General features: G+C 38.4%; 1 protein-coding gene across 1 annotated transcript in view; it reads right to left on the bottom strand.

The window, feature by feature from the left end:
• The window catches only part of LOC126095044 (DNA-directed RNA polymerase III subunit RPC7), a 61,045-nt gene extending 55,979 nt beyond the window's left edge, over window positions 1–5,066 (bottom strand). The window contains exon 1 of the mRNA XM_049909718.1: window positions 4,923–5,066. The gene's annotated coding sequence lies outside the window, so the exon portion shown is untranslated. The remainder of the gene's footprint in view (window positions 1–4,922) is intronic.
• Between the last annotated feature and the right edge of the window lie 17,117 nt (window positions 5,067–22,183).

Below are 22,183 nucleotides of genomic sequence, written 5' to 3'. Positions count from 1 at the left end.
AATCCATTTGCCTTCTCACCTCTATGAAACTTCACACACCCAACTTCTGTGTGTTCCTCCAAATTCACAAACCCAACAATCCTGGATGCCCCATTGTAGCTGTTTATTGTGCCCGTACTAAAAGAATTTCAGCCCTCACTGACCAACACCTCCAACCAACTGCCCATAACCTCACTTCCCATGTCAAAGATACCAACCACTTCCTTCATCAACTCTTCACCATCCTCACCCTTTTACCTCCTGGTTCCCTACTCGTCACTGATGACGCAGCTTCCCTACACACCAAGATCCCTCATTCCCATGGTCTTACCATTATTGAACACTACGTTTCCCAATATTGTTCAGACTCCAAACCCACTAAATCATTCCTCACGTACCTTGCCAACTTCACAATTACTTCTCCTTTGAAGAGAAGGCTCAAAAACAAATCAATGGCACCCTCTGTTTATGGGTCATCTAGATGAGACCTTCCAAGCCTGTCAAACCTCTAGCCCAGTTCAGATTCATTGATGATATCTCCATGTCCTGGAGTCAAGCCCAAGGCATGCTATCCTCACACATTCAGAATCTCCAACACCTTCTCCCCCATCCGCTTCAACTAGTTCTCAGCCACTGTGTCACCTTCGTGGATATTGATCTCATTGCATCTCTGATGACTCTATCCCACCTCCGGCCACATTAAACTCACCAACCACCACAAGTACCTGTATTTCGGCAGCTGTCATACCTTCCACACCAAAAATCCTTCCCATACAACCTGATCACCTGGGGACAGCATATCTGCAGTGACAATAACTCCCTTGCACAGTATGCTGAGGGTCTCTCTAAAGCCTTCACAAACGGGCACTATCCCCCATACCTAGTCCACAAACAGATCTCCCATGCCATTTCCCCACACAACTGCAAGAACAAACTACATAGGAGAGCCCCCTTCATCATGGTTTCGATTACATATCATCATGTCCTGAAATGAGACACATCCTACCCAAGATCCTAAAGTGATTTCCCATTGTCCACCCAACCTCCACAACATCCTAGACAACCCCCATACCACACCCAATCCCAACCCCTTGCGATAGGAATTATATCCCTGTGGAAGATCCAGGTGCAAGATCTGCCCAATCCACCCACCTAGCACTTCCTATTCCAGTCCAGCCACAGGCTTATCCTACCCCATCAGAAGCTGGGCCACCTGTAAAAGCAGCCATGTTATTACCAGCTCTGCTGCAATTGTTACACAGCTTTTTATATTGGTTTATCCATGAACTAGTTGTCCATCAGAATTAATGGCAACTGCCAATCTGTGGACAAGAGCAAAGTAGACCACCCTTTGGCACAACATGCAGCTAAACATAACATGCTTGATTAGAACAGCTGCGTCACAACCTGGGCCATCTGGATCCTCCCATCCGCCACCAGCTTTTATGATGTGCACAGATGGAAGTTATCCTTGCACCATGTTCTCCATTTCTGAAACTATTCCAGCTTCAAACTACGGTAACCTGCTGCCCCACACTCTCCACTCAACAGTTTCTACCCCCTCTTTCATATCACCTCCTTCCTATTCTTGTCCCCTCTGTCACTGCACTCACTTTTCTTTCTCCTTCCACATTCTTCTCCTTTTTCACCTCTGTTTCCTACCTTCCTCCCTGTCCCACTGTGTCTCACAATGCTGCACCTGTCAGTTTAGTCCCTGCATGCTCTGCCAGACAGTGCTCCTCTCCCCACATCGATACCCTGCCATCCCTTCCCCTTTCCCGAGATTGTGATTTTGTGTGTGTGTGTGTGTGTGTGTGTGTGTGTGCGTGTGTGCGCGCGCGCGCACCATTCTTACATTTACAAGACAGATATGCAACAGCAGTGACACCGAGTCTGATCTACTGTTGCAAATTCAAACCATGTGAGAGAACAACTTGTGCATGGTACTCAACTGCTGTCACTCATGAAGTTGAAACTAGAGAATATCCAAGTTATAACCTTTTGTGACTTCTAATTGCATTTCAACATTAACCAGTGCCTTGAGTAATTTTATTTACCATCTGGTGATTCTCCTAATTTTTTGATTGCTGTCTTTTATTGGCTATGTATACAACAACTTAATCCAACTTGACTTTATGGTGAATGCCAGTCAGGAGCATGAGCAACGACCTCTAACAAAGAGCTCAGATACATCATCTTCACAGAAAGATCACATAATAAGCCCACAAGCTACCAGCATATTCAGTACATGATGCCATAATTGGTGACAAAAAAATCAGTATTTCTGCAATACACCAGTACACCACAATCATCTACATACTCACGTCATAGATACAATGGCGAATAACCACCACAAAAATTTCATCCTTCCATGACTTTACGATTGCAAAACATCACTCATCAACAACCAAACAACTAATTCCATAGTCATCCACTATCATGACGAGACAACTTCTTACAATGACTTCTGCCTCGAAATTGGCAAGTTAACACAAAATGTGTTAAATATCTCTTGATTTTATAATGATATGTAACAACAAAAAAATGCATGCATTCTGTTTCCAGTATAGCTTTTCATGTGATCAGTACCCCACTTCCCAAGCACAACTCTCCTCTTTGCACCAAATTACATTACAAGTTTCAGAAAAACATTAAAACAGACTGCACATGTGGGTTCATAGCTATTAATTTAAACATACATAATCTCCATAGAGTTTCATGGACACTACTTTCAAGAAAATCTAGAAAAACAAAGAAGTAAGATTGGAGCTTAACACCCTGTCAGCAAAAATCTAAAAAACAGGTGGTTTACAAAAACAGGATATGCATATAAAATGTAGCAGGAAACAGAATGAAATAGTTGTCAAACGTAATTAGTGAAATAAATTCCAATACATAATCACTATTCAAAGTCTGCATAGCGAAAGGCAACAAAACCGGAAATATAACCTCATACTTGCTATTTATAGTTTCAAATCAAAAGTAGGCTAACCTGCAAATGTTAGCTAAAATCATGCTTTAAAAGATTTAATTTGCAAATGTGTGATTACATTATCCAAATTATTTCAACACCACAATCTGGGAATGCATTTCAGCAGATCAGTGACACAAAGTCCATTTACTTTGGATTCTTCTACTAGGTCAACCGCAACAGTCAATACTACAAAAACAACACGAACTACAAAAATTGGAGTCAGACATTTCCCTTGGCCTATAGCTGACAAAACCAAAACACACACCTACAACTACGAAAATTTGAAACTGGCATTTCTCTTGACCTATATAGATCAACCACAGCTGACGATACCAAAACACCAATATAGACAACTATAACTGCGAAAAATGGAATAGGACGTCTCCCTTGACCTATACAGGTCAACCACAACTATCAGTACCAGAAAAACTAATCAAGGACCCATAACAGAAATAGTATGTCAACAAAAGAATCTCTGTCATGGCCAACCGACATTTCTTGAATCAGGTATCACATCTAATGGAGCACCAGGCATTATCACACTGACACCGCCACATGTATCCATCCCTGGTCCTAGACACCGGAACTGTGGTCAACCTTACATTCTCGCGGCAAATGCTACACATCACAATCTCCGCAATTAGTTCAAATAATCGGCAGAATTTAATAATGGACAACATGTCCTCTCCCATCTCTGACTGCAACATAGCACTGTTATATTTCATCATCAATCCATACCTAAGAACAGATGCCACACAGTAAATTAAACATTTTACCGCATTACACACAGCAAACCAATAACATCTAACGAAAACATCAAACACATAAACAAAAAAATTAATTGATAACTCATTGAAAAAGCTTCCAACACTTACGTCCCAAACTACAAACACTGCCAATGACTTCACACATCCAACACCAAAACCTCATATGAACCCAATACAACAAATTACACTCTGTACATATGCACATACACCACCAGAGGGCACCATCAAACACTACCAACCCATCAACGCTGCGCGGTAATGACGTCATACACCACAACACCCTTACGTCAAGGGTCAAAGCAGACGGGTGGAATCGGACACTTCTTTTACAATCTAAGCGTTTAACGTTATTTGGCATGGAATTAAATATTTTAATACTGGAATACTGTACACCTTTCGGTATCAGAGTTACATTTCTTAGTGCTTCTTCCTTTTACTATGATAATGCTACATTTCATTGGTTTCAGAGAGAATTCGGGTCAATGGAAGCGCCCGATTCCACCCGTCTGCTTTGACCCATGGTGGTGGTGTGTGTGCCGTCATTACGACGCGGAGTGGGTCAAGGGAAGTGTCCAATTCCTGTGTTTTTAAAATTATTCGTCATTTTGTGTGTTTTGGGATAGTGGTGAGGTTTTCTGTACTGTTGTATTTAGCTTGCCTCCCCCCCCCCCCCCCCCCCCCAAAAAAACACCGATTTCCCGCAGTTGTATCGTTAGTTTCATTGTATACGAGGAGGGAGATATTTTTGTTTTATTTATATGTATTTTCGTGATTGTTGACGTGTATATTAGTGACATCTTAGACACCATATTGCAAATGATGAGAATGGCCACTTGCGCCATATTGATGACGACATGGATCAAAGCAGACGGGTGGAATCGAACGCTTCTGTAATCTCATTAAAATAATTTTTATTAATTCGATGAATTTTTCCAATAGCCGTATACACTTTTTGTGCACTTATTTTCACTATTATGTACTGTACAACATCAGCTAGCCGTTGTATAACCTTTTTTCCACGTAATTTTTGATTTGTTCTAGTATTTTTTTAATTTGCCCTGCTACTGTGTGTTAATTAACTGTATCACCTTCTATGGGAACTACATTTGTACCGATATTGTTTATTAAAATTCGTTCTATATACAAGCATCACACATGCTTAAAACGATCTATGGAACAGGTATGGAAATAAACATACATACCTATAATTAAATTAAAATACTATATTCTTACAATGGCGTGTAAACATACGCACAGACACAGAGGACGTTCAACCGTTCAGAACCAATCCATAATAAAACCGTTATCGATGATCACGAAATAATCATTTCAAGATTTATGTAGCTAATACTTTCAGAGACGCTCATGAAAATCTTTGAAGCAATATGTTTCTACGCAAAACAAATAAATGTTACAAGCAGTGATGCTTAACTCTCAGTTGTTGCACGAAGACTACTAACCTTAGTTATCTGAAACCTGTCCCCGCATGGACAAGGATAAAAATATGTTTCCAGTTCTTCATCATATTCAAAATCTTCAATCTCTACTTCGTCATGATATACTGACATCACTCGTGTGATTCAAGCTAGGCACCATATACCGGAACCCAAAATAACGACAACACCTCATCACACTCACGTTGCGCGTACAGTTCGCGAAAACCGAGACTTCGTGCAATCATGACGTCACACGCACTATCGAAGACCGCAGAGAACTGCTATCGACTTTCGTAAACATTCGATGCTGGGTACATTTTTTTTTCCATCCTCCCCCCCCCCCCCCCCCCCCGCGGCACTTTGTGGTTGAGAGGGTGGACTGTCAGCGGTACAAGCAACATGCTCTTCAGCCAATGGACAATAAAATAGTAAAGTAGATGTAAAAAGAAGAAAACGTTGTGCCATTCTGAAGTTCATTGTTGATTAACAATGGTATGAAGTAAAAAGTGTTCGGAAAGAAGATCCAGAAATAGTGAACTACCGGTATGTATATGAAGTCAAACGAAATGGCTCCTTAGTTTGACGTGAACAATGTTTTTCCACACGGAAATACAGCCATTGAAAGAGAAAATATGCCATGTACTAAGTGTGTAGCTTATATTGAACATTTAAAAGAGTGCATCATCAATATGCAATCAGCAATTCATACTTAAAAGAGTCATGTAATGAAACTTCGAAATGAAAATACTGAACTGTTAGGTTATCTGAAATCGAATACACCACTCAAAACAAAACCTTCAAAAACTGTAAACAGGGAGAAAGAATAGCAGAATGAAGGCATCAGAAGCAAAATTACTGCGGCGAAGGACTGAAGTGCTTATGAATTTCCCTGATAAAGCCAACAGAGTTAATACACATGAAAACTTTTAAAAAAGCGACCAGTTCGCCGAAAAATGATACACAGTGAATGTATTAATTCTCTCTGACAGACATGTGCAATAATTATGATCAGTTTTTAAAATCAAAAACACTGCATCTCTTCTATTATAAAACCTAACGCTCCTTTAAAGAACGTCGTCTTAACATAGGCAGGAAGACGAAACCATATCCGAAACATGACACAGTCATAATTCTAGGTGGGTCAAACGACATCTTATAGAAATTTGAGTATTTCAAATGCACCTTAACAGATTCTCTTCAAAAGAGAGTCCACACTAAAGTAATCTTGTGCACAATTCCATACGGATACGATGTGCCAAAACTGAACAACAGAATCTATGCTGCAAACGAATGCTCAATGAGCACTGCGAAAAATTTCGCCCATTTAATAGTAATGGACGTCAATACATTCCTCAGCAGAAGCGATGATACAAAATATGGAATGGAGGGCAAGCAGAAATTATGTAGACATTTATAGCTAGCAGTAGGTGCCAATCTGCAAATACCAGCTCTGACATACATACAATGTAAAGATCTATCAGCAAATATGACAGGGAAAATACAAGAAAAATCAACAGCAAAAACCGACTTATCCAACTCGACAATGATGAAAGATGTACGAGGAGCCACAAGAAAGAACTGTACTACATCTTCATCACTCAAAGAAGACAGCAAAAGAAAACTACAATAGACTAAACCAAGATATGATACCAGCAACAACATCTAGCCAAAAAATAGCAACTCAACCAAGTTCCACATCCAAAGATATTGAAGATACAACTACAAGAAATGTGCAGTGGATACCAGAAGCAATAACTACAGAGATCCAGTCGACCATGTCTTCTGCAAGATTTTTTATTCCCAAAAGGCCTCACTGATAAATAATGCACCTATCAACAATACCTCCAGTAGCAGTCCTTGCAGCAAAAGCAGAAACCACATCAACATCAACCATACAAGAAGAATGACCAAAGAGATGAAGAACTGCCCCTTTTCACCATCAGGACATTTTCTTGTGACCAACGGAAAAAACAAACTCACGCCCCAAGATGAGAAGGAAGATTTCCCACACAATTCAAATTCAGGAATAAAGGTAAGGGGTCAGCTAAGTACAATCAGAACAAACCCAAAATCTCACCAGGTCACTCTTCTTCATCAGAATATACATTCACTTAGGAATAAAGTAAGAAAGCTGGAAATCTTGCTGTCAAGTGAATCCAGATATGTTATATACTTTGCTTAACTAAAAACTGGCTGAAAGAAGATGAGTTAAATACAGTGAAAATAATGGATTATGTGTTAGCAGCACAAACTAGTAGAAATCAGTTTGCACACAGAGGAAATACAGAAAGAAAGGTATCAAATTCAATAACTTAGACAATGTTGAATCCTTAAACACTGAGAAAGATTTTGAAATGCCAGGCATAGAAATTACAGCATTAAAGTTAAATGTAATATGTTTATATAGATCTCCAGAATGCCACTTAAAAAATTTCACCACTCAGCATGATACTCCACTAAATAAAGTAGTATGAAACCGAAAAACAGATCTTATATGGAGACCTAAATGTAGACTAATAATAACCCAGAAGAAGAATCTAATGGGTTTAATAATTATTTTATGAATGTAACAGAGAAAAAGTACTACAACAAACCACCAATAGAAAACAGAATACATAAACAGGGAAAAAAGTCTCCAGCAAATCAATGTTCCTATACCCAACAAATCTAGAAAAGTACAGGTTACAATAAAAAGTCTCAAAATGCAAAACTCTGCAGTAGTAGATGATATAGTACATGATTTCATTATAAAGAAATGTGGGGATTGATTACTAAGCTCTTAAGTCATCTATGTGACCTATCTTTTGCTACAGGAACTTTTCCTTCCTGTTTGAAAATAGCAAAAGCAAAGCCATTGTAAAAGAACAGAAACAAAGATGATATTTTCAACTATCGACCATTGGCACTTTCGTCTGTCTTCTCGAACATCTTTTGAAAGGCTGTTCAATAAGAGACTAACAGACTTCTTATAGGATAATGACATTATGTCAGAATCTCAACATGAATTAGAGCAAACTGTTCAACCGAATCATCCATTCATTCCTTTCTATTAGAGGTGCTGTTAGCATTAGACAACAAAAAAATTACTTTGGACATATTTTTAGATCTGCGAAGGCATTTGACACCATACATCATGATAAATTGCTGCACAAGCTAGAAAATCTTGGCATCAGGAGAACAGCTAACACCCCGCTCAGCTTGTATATTAAGAACAGGGAAGAATATGTGGAAATAGATCAGGAAAGGGATAATGTCATTAGGAAATATAATTCCAAGCTACTCACTGTTAAATATGATGTGCCACAACGATCAGTAATGGGTCCTGTTCTGTTTTTACTCTATGTAAATGACCTAAACATAAGCAATGACAGCAGTAAAATATTTCAATTTGCTGATGATACAAGCTCAGATGAAACCCTTGTAAAAACGTAAGAAAAGCCCCTGACATGCTAACGTGTTACTCTGATAACAATGACTCAATAATAAACACTGGAAAAACTGTAGCTATGGATATACACACAGCAAACACTGAAAAAACTGTAGCTATGGACAGACAATTACCAAAACAACCTGTACCAAATTTCTTGGACTTCATCTACAGGACAACTTGAAATGGAAAGCACACATTGAACAAATGAACAAAAAATTAAGTACTGTGTTACGTACATTAATAACTTGTACTTGCTACAACACTCTTCAGTGTGTATTTTATGCAGTCATACAATCTCACCTCCGGTATGAGATTATATTCTGGGGAAATTCTGGAGATGAAATTAAAACATTCAAAATTTAAAAAAAATTATAAGAGTAATGGAAAGGGTTCATAATGGCAAATCACGTAGGCCATTGTTTCAAAAAAGGATGATCCTGCCTCTTCCTTGTATGTATACAGGCTGGTTCATTGATAGTGACTGGGCCAAATATTTCACAAAATTAGCGTCAAACGAAAAAATAAGAACAAATCTGTTCGATCATGACAAGAAAACAGATGGTGCTATGGATGGCCCACTAGGTTAAATTGATAGAAACTGGTTATTTTTTAAATAGGTGCCCCTTTTTATTACATATTCGTATAGTCTGTAAATAAATAGGCATGTTTGATTTGAAACATTTGTTTTGCTTTGTGATGGGTGGCACTGTAATATTCTCACAAACGTTGCAATGCATCCGATAGCACTGTGTGCAATTCATTACTTAAATTAGGTATGATAATACGCTTGTCCAGTCACAATAATTACGTAGGAGACATAATCTTGTTAAAACGGAACTTTAACGTTCGCAGAAAAGGTAGATATGGTGTTTATTTGTGGCTATTGAGACCAAAATGCTCAACAAGCTTGTGCTATGTATGTTGATCGTTATCTTGACAGACAGCATCCAAGTTTCCGGACCTTTTGACGGGTAGTTAATGTATTTAAAGAAACCGCAAGTGTTCAGCCAAATAAGATGACACAACGAAGAACTGCAACAAATAAAGATGCCCAAATAAGTGTTTTTGCTGCAGTTAAGGCTGTGGGAGCACGCACACGAATAGTTGAGTGTGCACAGTACAGGGGCAGCGGCAAAGATTCTAGTGTGCACATAATCATTTACTCTTTGCTTTGTGTTTGTTTTTGTCTTAGATGTTCCATGTTAATGTCTGGCTCGTTGCTTCACAATAAAGTTGAACATTAAGAATATGAACGAGTCTATCATTAATAAAATGGAGCTATGTAGTGGCTACAAGGCTAATCCGCACATCAGTAGCAAACAAACAGAGCAGGAATCAGGAATTTCAAGAATGATGGTTTTGATAATTCTTCATCATCATACATTTCACCCTTACAATATTTCAATTCACCAGGCGATGATTTTGAAGATCTTATAAATTTTTGCCACTGGATATAAAATAAAAAAAACAGACGATAACAGATTTTTTTTAGAGTTCTATTTAGTGACAAAGCATCATTCATAAATAGGGGTAAAGTAAACCAGCATAATATACAGTATTGGGTAACGGAAAATCCACAATGGCTGCAACAAGTGGAACATCAGCAGCCATGGCGTGTTAATGTATGGGTGGAATTATGGGAGGACATCTAACTGGCCCTTAGTTTATCGATGGCAATCTAAATGGTGCAATGTATGCCGATTTCTTAATTACTGTTTTACCAATTCTGCTACAAGATGTTTTCACTTCATGACAGAATGGCGATGTCCTTCCTACATGATGGATGTCTGTCCCATAGCATGCGTGCAATTGAAGTGGTATTAAATGGAATATTTAATGACTTATGGATTGGTTGTAGAAGCACTATGCCATGGGCAGCATGTTCCTTACATCTCCAGACTTCTTTCTTTGGAGAAAATTGAAAGATATTTTTTATTGTTATTCGCCGATAATGCCTGAAAACATACATCAGCACAATGTCAATGCCTGTGCAACAATTATTGAAGGCGATGTACTTGCTGTTGAGAGGAATTTCGTTACACATATTTTCAAATGCAATGACGTTGAAGGACATCATTTTGAGCATTTATTACATTAAGGAGGTTATTATGATTGCTCACACAGTAACAGCATGCATTTCCATAATTTATGATAAGGTCACAAAAACAAATGTATCACATTAAAATAACTGAAATAAAGTCCTAGTGTAATTACTTTTTGTGTTTTCATTTAAAAAACCACATTGTCACAAACTGTTCATCTAAATGGGTGAGGCATATTATAAGTGTTGGAATATTATAGCGCCATCCATCACAAAATGAAACAAATGTTCCAATTCAAATTTATTTACATACTACATGAATACGTAATAAAAATGGGGTACCTATTTAAAAATGCAGTTTCTGTCAATTTGACCTATGGCAGCGCCATCTAGTGCACAATCCATTGTGCCATCTGATTTTCCCCCATCACTCTCGAACAGATTTGTTCTTCTTATTTTTTCGTTTGTTGCTAATTTCGTGAGATATTTGGCCTAGTTACTATCAATGGACCACCCTGTATACTTGAAAATATGATGTATTTAAAACAAAACTTACACACAAAAAGACCACTCATCACTAAAAATCACACAATACACAGCGACAATACAAGACAAAAATTGAATGTTCATGTTCAAAGTGCCAACACAAAGTTATTTCAAAACAGTCTTATCCATCCTAGTATCAAAGTATACAATGCCTTACCAGATACCATTAAACACACACAGAACATTAGTCACTTCAAATCTAAATTGAAGTTGGACTTCGTTGATCGCTGCTGTTACACAGTAAATGAATATCTACAAAAATAAATGTTTCTCTGTTATCCCAACATAATCTCACACAGAAGAACATTTGAATATTATCTCTCTGTATGTAGCATAACAACAATTATTTAAGTATTCATCATTAATTGCTATATTAATGTGTGTTATTATGTACAAAGGCATAATTTTATATAAAATTGTTAAATTTAACATAAAAATCCAAATATCTCTTGTACATTGTGCATCTGTAGATGAAAATGGATCAATAAATCAACAAACATATAGCGTCAATCAAACAATGGAACATTCAGAATGGAGTGTAGTAGTATTATGTAAAGGAATATTGTTTCTCACCATATAGCAGAGATGCTGAGTCGCAGACTGCAGTCGTGTGTGTGAGTTGCATTTGCCAGAGAGTGTGTGTGTGTGTGTGTGTGTGTGTGTGTGTGTGTGTGTGTGTGTGTGTGTGTGTGTGTATGTGTGTGTGTGTGTGTGTGTGTGTGTGTGTCCTTCATCTATTTTTGACGACGGCCTTACTGTCCAAATTATTTGTAACAGTTTTTTTTGTTGTGCCTATCTGCGAATGTGCATCTCCACTATATGGTGAGCAGCAACTTTCCTTTTCATAATACTGAAACATATAGCAGAGATATAGACACTGAATTTAAAACTATTTAAGGGTGAAAAATAAAATGGAAGTTTTGAGTTATTCCATGGATGACTTTTTGTGCTGGTAGTTAAAAATAGTAATAATAAGAGCACATTTAGAACATGCTGCCGAAACAACGATATGAAAAATAAGCATTTTCCAGTCACTAGAAACTGGATGAACATGCCATGGGTTAGGGAGTCAGTTGTTGAAGAACAAAAGATTGGCTGGTAAAGAGGGTAGGGATGTGGGGATATGAGGACAGAGGACTAGTACATTGCAGTGATGGGGTAGGAGTAGTTGTTGGACAGAAGAGGGGGCAAAGTAGATTGGGGGATTGGTGACTTGAGAAGTTGTTGGGAAACAAGAGGGGGAAAGAAAGGCAAATGGAAAAAAAAGAGGGTAAGGACATTGGGAGAGGGGAGGAAGCCCTGATGACGTAGGTCGTACCTATGGTTAGTAGGAGGGGTAAATGTTGGGGTGGAGTTCATGATCTGGAAGGGGGAGATGGCTGAAGTTTCTTTGGAAGAGTTGGTGGAGCTTGTTGTAAGTGGGGGGCTCGTAGAATATGTTGGTAAAGCTGCAGCATCATATGAGGATTGGAAAATAGAGGGGAAACTATAGGATTGTTGCATTTGAGTTTACGGGTAGTGTAGGTCGTTTGGAGGTGTTCAGTGTGAGTAAGAAGTGGCAGGTATGTGTTGAGTTGGTAAAGGATCCTTGTGGGGGAAGGTAATCAGATGCAGAAAGCGAGGTGGAGTGTATGGTGTTCGAGAATCTGGATGGACTTACAGAACTGGGGAGGGGTGGATACTCGTGCAACATTTTCATAGCACAGGATGGGGCAGATTAGGAATTTGTACATATAAAGGATAGTGGAGGTGTATAGTCCCCAAGTTTTTTGGCATTGAGTAAATTTCTAATGTGTCACTGTAGTTACCAGTGTCATGTGTGGGTATCCTGGTCACAAGCCTGGAGGAAGGCTGGGTACTTGGAAAACACCATATGGATTCTGTAATTTCTTACTGTAACTTGGGTGGTTTGAAAGTATGCCATTTCAAAGCAATGGTACATTGAAGACTTATAAAAACACGTCATTCTTGGTGCGATTTGTTATTCTTAAAGTCATATAATGATGTTAAAGCTTTCATGAGCCACAGTACAAAGCCTGGAATAATGCTAGTTCATTGCAATGTAATGGTTAAAAGTGTTGAATTAGAAGCTGCAATCTTCGAATTTTTTTCTTTCGCCTTTAAGTGGACAAGAAATGCCCATATGAAACAAGATTTTTAATATATATATATATTACAGTATAGTGTTAAATATTATTGTACTAACTTTTAAACTCTGCAAAAGTGGTCTACAGATCATGAAGTGTGGAGACTATTGCCAAAGACACTTTGTCAATTACACGTCTCTGTTACTGTAGATGAAAGTATCAATTTTTCGGAGTGAAACCGGTGTCAGACCAGGCTATATCACCACAAACTATACCATCTCGATGGAGTAAACACAGTTCGTATCCTGTATCGTACAAAAACATCACTTCTGCATTCTGCATATAGCTATTGACTACCAGACACTCATACACATTACGTGAAGACACACAGATCCCAAAAGCATAAACACCTGCACCTTATATAATCGCAGCACCAGATATTCTCTGTGAGGTTGATTGGTCCTCCACTGTGGTGATCGGTCATGAGACAACTGCCCAACACAAGCTGGCCTGCTGTATGATGAGAGCGCTTTCTGGAGACAATGGTCACTCTCCGAATTTGTGTACAAAGGTCCGCCAACAGTATTGTTTCTGGTCTGGTCTGTGTGCTGCCATGGTTTCTGAAACGAGGTATGACCATCTGCATATTCTGGGATTACATGAATATTTACTTTCTGAGCTTCAATGAGAAATGCTTTATCAATCGTGTATTAATCCAATGATCTCGAAACCAATATCAGATGCAATATCTGTTTTCCACACCAAAGAAACGATGTATTTCTGTCGCTTTTATGCTGCATTCATCGAGTAGCATATGAAAATTTCCGGATTTTCGTGTAACTGCACGTGGTATGCCAGAATGTCATAGCATTAATGCGACTATTCTCGATATCAACAACATAGCACTATGCTACCGATCGCTTGTCTAGTACAATTCCGATGATAAATAGTGGAAATCATATCTCTAGAAAGTCGAAAGTCTAGCGTGGTCATTATGTGGGACGTGCTGTAAACCATCTAGTTACTAGAAACTTAGCTGGCCAGAGTGGCCGTGCGGTTCTAAGCACTACAGTCTGGAGCCGGGCGACTGCTACGGTCGCAGGTTCGAATCCTGCCTCAGGCATGGATGTGTCTGATGTCCTTAGGTTAGTTAGGTTTAATTAGTGCTAAGTTCTAGGCGACTGATGACCTCAGAAGTTAAGTCGCATAGTGCTCAGAGCCATTTTTTTGAACTAGAAACGTATTTGCGAAAATTTTTATTTGTGAACTGGAAAAGACAGAAAACTGTAGCTTCACTTGTATTTTTTAACGAATAGCGATGTCAATGATATAGCAGAGTCCAGATCATCCTTGCACTTTTCAAAATAAACTAAGGCTTTAATACTTATAATCGTATGTGTTTCTCATGTCTAGAGAACAGGCAAGTGTCTCTTCCACCTATTTTTCACAACCTGGATGCAAATATCACATTCGAGGTTCTCTTATCCAAATAAAGAATAGAAACAGTCAACTGGTCAATTTGTGTGGGGGTGAGGCATAATTGTAAAACGCAAACACTCGCCATATTGAATCATCTCAGATTTCCACATAAAATTCACAGAATCATCCCAACCCCCAAGACTCCAAAGGCTGCCCGACATATAGTGAGTATTAGTTCGCTATTCACCTGCCCAGGGGGCGACATGTTCAGGTCAACTGGATGCTTATACCCTGCCTGTCAAGTTCAGGCATCTCAGCTGTGTATCGTGCCTTAAGCCAGAAAGATATATTCATTCCAATCACCAGCTACCTCTCCCACATGCTCGCATGCCAGACACAGTCATCCTAGGAAAAATCTAGATATTTATCAGTGTAATTATAATTAAATATTATGATTATAGAGCCAATCTGGTGTCATTTGACAATGAACGAAGTACTGGAAATACCTCCTCCTGACGACTGCGTCTCTGGAATTATCAGTATCTCACATAAATCTATATCTTTCCAATGACTGGACATAACTTTCCACATGAAATCTTTCAATCCCTTTACAGCTATCAGTGTAGTGAAATCGCAAGTTCCCACGCCCTTTATGAACTAACATAGTCATTTTCTCTGCACGTGCCAGCACACTTACTACAGTAACGTCATGTTGCATCAGCATAACAATCCTTACAAGCAGAGTGATTATGATTTATAAGTGTATGGCATACGAAAAATTATGGTATGTTCACACTCACACCAGCTGTGTGTCGTGTTGCACAGCCTACCATAGCATAACAGACCTAACGTTTCTTGTAGGAATGAAATAGAGGCTTATAACTCTGTCCCTCTGAATCCCACACCATACTTTCACTGACCACGGTTTTTGGTGTGCAACTTGCCACAGCCAACATGGATTTGCAGTTGCTCAATAATGCATGTTATGTCAATTAACATTCCCATAGCTCGTGAATGTAGCCTTGTCAGTAAATAAAATGAGATTAATAAATGCGTCATCCCTCTCAATCTGAAGTTGATCCCATCAGCAGAATTCAATGAGATGCATACAATCTGTACCAGTTAACTCTTGGTGGAGACTGGTATGGTAAGGATGATATTTATAGCGATGCACAGCACAATCAACATTACTTTGGCTCATGCCAGATTCCATTGCGCTTTGACATGAACTAACAGAAGGATCTCGATTCACAGTGGCAAGAGTACCAATTTCCATTTCCTCGTTAGTAACTTTCCTTTGCCAGATATGTTTCTGATGTGTTAAAGATCCAGTTGTTCTGAATTTATCATACTCATATTTAACTGTACGACGTGTAGGGTGAGTACATTGAGGATACCTTTCAGCGTATAATTCTCTAGCTCTCACTGAATTTCGTTGGCATTCTCCATAAATGAGAAGCATATAGACTAGTTCTTCAAGGGAATACATCATTCACATTCACTTGATTCGAAGATACTAGTCTTTCCTATTAGTGTTATATTGCGAAATCGTCGAATCGTGTTTACATGTCAATGGCACGTTAGATGGCTACGACGTACTCAGCAAATTTGTAGTATTTGCACGATATACGAGACAGAATTGTCAACACTCAATCCATGGTAAGAAGGCTACAGAACTGCACTGATACCAAAGATCATCAATTCGAACACTTTCTGTAAATGGACGTTCATGCTGCCTTTTTAGCCTTCGTTGACATTTAGCACCCCATTAAAAAAAAAAAAAGAAGTTGACCTTCATATCTCTGACACGACCCTACCCAACAACAAAAGACCAACGTCATCTTATGGCCCCCGTTCTCCCATGCAACAATTGTCAAACAAACTTTTCTGCTACTATCATACATTCAGAGTTATTCTAGGTGGCAATAGTTAGTGACTCACCCTGTATAGGTTCAAAAATGGCTCTGAGCACTATGGGACTTAACATCGGAGGTCGTCAGTCCACTAGAACTTAGAACTACTTAAACCTAACTAACCTAACGACTTCACACACATCCATGCCTGAGGCAGGATTCGAGCCTGCAACCATATCAGTCGTGCAGTTCCTGACTGAAGTGCCTAGAACCTGTATAGGTTCTTTGCTGTTAGTTTCTATGTGTGTTGTGTATTCTTTTTACATGTGTGTTCTGTACCTTATATGCTGCATTAGAGCAACAAAACGTTTTTATGTCCTAATTTAAACTGTCATCAATTTAGTTAATCATTTTGCTGAATATTAAAGCAAGAAACAACATCCTCATGCAAGTATCATGGTATATTGTGTGAGAAGTTAGGAGTGTCAGTAGATATTTGTATGTCTTTACAGCCACTCGAAAATGATATTACCAGACGTAGGATTCGCCTCGTCAATCTCGAAGGCATATAAGATATGAAAGCTGCTGTCCCGTCAGGAGCCACGTCTTTACTAAAGATCATTGTTTCCATCTGAATCTTTGCCTGTATCTTTCCTTGTAATACAAGTCGGTTACACAACACAAAAGAATTTCCACTATTAGCATTTAATGCTGTGACCTGAAATCTCATTTGCGGGAGAGCCAACGCTAGTCACAGAATTTTCTCTCGTAGTCCAACATATGGCAGGGCAGCAGTAGACTGACATTGTGTCGTGTAGGCACATCAGGTTTGTGGCGATTTATTGTGGCCTCAGTCAGATTGTTGCATGTAGACCAGCCTTTAACTTACCACAAATTTTTGTGAATCCTATATACTTCGACAAATTCAGGTGTCAAATGTCTACAAAGCTAACGCATTTAAACCATTCCAGGATTCAGTATGTGCGCAAAGACGAGAAATACTAGACTAAGGAATAGCTGACTCAAATATGTATTTGAGCCACATATGTGGCTACCTACTATGAGTTTTTGTCAAATCCAAGGATATTTCGAAAGTACCATGGAATAACAGTTCATGCTGAATCCTTAAACAGTTACTCTTTTAATGTCCCACTTGCTCCAAAAGGAAAAAAATCAAACAAATAATTACTGTTTCAATTCTTACTCACAGTAAATGAAACTGAACTCGCTCAAGTGACTTTGTCAGAAGGTCATCTGGCTGGTTCTTTCCCTCGATTTGTTGCAACTTAGTACTTTACTTAGTACTTTACAAACAAAAATATAACTAAATTGCGGATAATAATTGACTTACCCTCGTATAAGAAAGTCCTTGACTTTCTTGTTATTAAATTCTTTGCCTCCATCGTATCTTAATTGCTTAATGCAGTGTCTGTTGGTTCAAGCTTCAATAAAAATTGTTTAATTGTATCATATCTCTCATATTTGTGTTTCAGAAAGAAAATTCGACAGAGTTGACTGAAATCGTCTTTAAAACATACATAATATCGAGCACCTCCAAACGACTCTGTACTCATTGGTCCATCGGTAACTACATCGATTAATTCGTCAGCAACTGTGGAGTGGTTTACTCGTTGTCTGAATACTAATCTTTGCATCTTTTCTGTTGCACAACCATTTCAAAATTCATCCTTACAATCTTTAACACTGACATCAAGTTTTTCAAGATGTTCTTCAGGTGCTGTTTATTTTGATGGCCAAATGTTTAATGGTAACTTGCAGTATTTCAGAATGTGTCACTAAATTCAGTTGATTTCTCATTTCTGATCTGACAGCATGACTATTCAATATATACAGCCTGTTTCCCAAATTGTGTGCCATGACACCCTTGCCACGGCCTTTTTTACGAATCATTACTCTTTTATGGTCACATGTTGTATTATAGCAGTTACACGCAGCTGCTCTGGCTGAGAACAAATGAGCACTTCCATCAGGCATTTTCTGTTCTAGCACTGTATCACTCATTGGAATGTCTAATTTCTAAATTAATTGTACACTAACCAAATACACGCATTTAGTACTGTGTTTTTCCCATGTAATCACTTCAGGTACGTCAAAATCGCTGTACAAAACAAAGTATTGTTTATTCGAAGTGATGTGCTTCGTAGCACCACTACGGCTTTACCATTTATTTGTAGCGATGTAGTTTCCAGTAGACGCACGCATGGCATATGAAGTAAATGCAGCACACACATCAGTTTTGTCACGACTTCCAAAGACCATCTGCTGCCCAGTGTCCTCATTGTTTTCACTTATTCCGCAAAAATTTTGCTTTGTTTATTCTTTTGATATCTTGTTTTGATCGTTATTTTGTTACCCTTTTCATGCACTAGAAACGACAAATACAATTCATTTATCCGCCATTTAGATCTACAAACAACTTTTGCAGCGTAACTACATGTACGATTATATCCTTTGTATCGTCACGTTTGACGAAAAAAAAAATTCAATTAACTTGTTTAAGCGTTGGGTGCTGCTGCATTCCAATCGAGCACATAGTCTGCTCCATGTTTCTTTAGCATTATTACATGGCAACGCAAGTCCAAAAACTGGTTCCTTTAGCGCACTTATCATCAGATTTGCTGCTTACATATCATCCTTTTGCCATTCTGCATGACACCTTTTATTCACTTGTTGCTTCCTGTGAAAACGTCGTACATTAGTGCATACCATTAATGAGGTCTTCGACTTCATTAAGAACAAAGCACCCCTGAGACATTTCCAATTTGCCCAATGGTCAGGCCATTCAAATTTAACAATATTTGCTTCGTAATCGCCATTGGTGGCCATGTTGTTGTATAGAAGGTCCCCATTACTGTACGGCTTATTAATTTATTTTTTAAAGTCTTCTCCTAGCACACACTGGAATGAGTCAATCTTCTCCTGAAACTTCAGTTGCCTGAGACCGCAGTCATGTGTTGTGCTTATCTGCTATTCAGCATTTCCGCTATATGGCGAGTAGCAACTTTCCTTCTCATAATATTGTTACATGCTATCCTGGATTTTCCATTGTGTCATTTGTTCAATTAGATGTGGCTTGCGCCCATAAACTGTAACAAACATATTTACATCGATCAACACAGTTTCATTAACGAGCGATTTATTCGTAGGAAACGAACTATTCAATAACAAAAACATATTACCACGATATATTTGAAAAAGAGACAGCATTGGTCGTATATTTTTTACTATCGCAAAATCGATTTTCTGTCACTGAGTGACCATCTTCAGTGCTATATTGTATAACTTAAATTAGGATGCACTGTTGTCACTAAGCTTACGGCAATCACATAGACTCTATAGACTCTATGTATAACTTAAATTAGGATGCACTGTTGTCACTAAGCTTATGGCAATCACATAGACTCTATGAGTCTATGTGATTGCCGTAAGCTTAGTGACAACAGTGCATCCTAATTTAAGTTATACAATATAGCACTGAAGATGGTCACTCAGTGACAGAAAATCGATTTTGCGATAGTAAAAAATATACGACCAATGCTGTCTCTTTTTTCAAGTATACCTGTTATCTGGTCGTAGTGCACAAGACATGGAGTCGCCAATCAATATTACAACGAGTTTCTGTATAATTCAAAAATATTTTAAAGGTAACACAGAATAGCATTTTACAACAACAAAAAATTCCTCTTATTACAACACAGTTGTGTTGGTATTACAACTCAGTTGTGTCGTATAGGCAAGACTCAGTATCAGGGGTATGCATAAAATGATAATTGAATCCTTCTAACGTCCATCAGACTTATCTCCTGATGTAAACAAAAACTTCAGAGAAAACCTCAGTCCACTTGTACGTAATTTCTTCAGTCATACTGTAATCATCTGTGGAGACCTTAATCATCCAACAATCAATTGGCAAAATTACAGTTTCGTTAGTGGGTAGCCTGATAAGCCATCATGTAAAACTTTAATAAACGCCTTCTCTGAAAATTGCCTAGAAAAGATAGTTAGGAACCCCACTCATGATGGAAATATATTCGAACTAATGGCAACAAATAGACCTGACCTCTTTGAGGATGTACACATCAAAACTGGCATCACTGACGTGACACAGTTGTGGCAACAAAGATTACCAGAGTACAAAAGACAACTAAAACAAGCAGAAAGATATATACGGTTCAAATGGCTCTGAGCACTATGGGACTTAACAGCTATGGTCATCAGTCCCCTAGAACTTAGAACTACTTAAACCTAACTAACCTAAGGACAGCACACAACACCCAGTCATCACGAGGCAGAGAAAATCCCTGACCCCACCGGGAATCGAACCTGGGAACCCGGGCGCGAGAAGCGAGAATGCTACCGCACGACCACGAGCAGCAGACCAAAAGATATATATGTTCAGTAAAATAGATAAAAAAATCAGTAATGTCATATCATACTGAACGTACTGAAAAGAAAATTAGACCAACAATGAAAAACAGAAATGATAGACGAAATGAAATAGCAATTGAATCTAGCTCAGGATACTGGAGAAAGAAACTAGCTGTAAAAAGACTGACCCAGGAAGTAAAGGAAAAGTGTTGGAAGACTTTACTACAAGGATAGAGGAAGACTGTCATGGAAGTAGGAAACTACCATACAAAGTACTAAAGAGTAAACGAAGTGAATATATAAAAATCCTTGCCCTGGAAACAGGTGACAATAACTTATACGAACGGAGGACCCCTCAGGGATGAAATGAAAAAGTGCTTCAACGAGCTGCTAAATGGAGATGGGGACAACATAACCATCAACGACTGTAGAGTAATTAATGAAATCTAAACCAATAGACACCCATTAACATGACGTAAGGTAGAAACAGTATTAAAGAGCATGCAGAATGGAAAGTCGACAGGCTTTGATGATCTCACCTCAGATATGATAAAGGTAGCCGGTATATTAGGCTTAAATTGGCTATGTAGAGTGTTATCAGTGGTTTGGAAAGAAAACAAAATTCCAGAAGAGTCATCATCCCTTTGTTCAGAAAGGGCAATCGACGAAAATATGGAAATTACAGAGGCATCACGCTGCTTCTACACACCTTAAAACTGTTAGAAAATATCATGGAAATGAGAATTAGAAACATAGGAGAACCTTTGCGTAAGGAAGAATAACATGGATTCAGGAAAGACCGACGTACTATGGATCTTATTTTTGCAGTAAGAATTTGACAGAAAAGTACTGGGAATATGGAAGAAATCTTGTGATTGTGTTTGTGGGCATTGAAAAAGCCTATGACAGTGTTACTCGAAGCAAGATATGGGAATGTTCAGAAGAACTAAAGGTGCCAAAGTACCTAATCGATAAAGTAAAGATACTATACCAAAAGAGTTACAGCTTTGTCCAAATAGACGGTGGACGATCAGAATGGCTTGAAATAAAGGGAAGTGTCCAACAAGGAAGTTTCCTATCACCGCCCCTGTTTGTAATAGTAATGGACAAGATCATAAAATCTATCAAGAAAATAGACAGTGAACCAAATGCACTGGTTTTTGCTGATGATTTGATAGTTTGAGGAGAGACAGAAGCTGAAGCACAGAAGAAACTTAATGATTGGAACAACATATTCAAGAGTTTTGGGCTAAAAATAAATA

Source organism: Schistocerca cancellata, chromosome 8 (genome assembly GCF_023864275.1).
Source record: "Schistocerca cancellata isolate TAMUIC-IGC-003103 chromosome 8, iqSchCanc2.1, whole genome shotgun sequence".
NCBI classification, from domain to species: Eukaryota; Metazoa; Arthropoda; class Insecta; order Orthoptera; family Acrididae; genus Schistocerca; species Schistocerca cancellata.
Note: the sequence above shows the minus strand (reverse complement) of the source record. Positions and strands in the feature narration are given on the sequence as shown.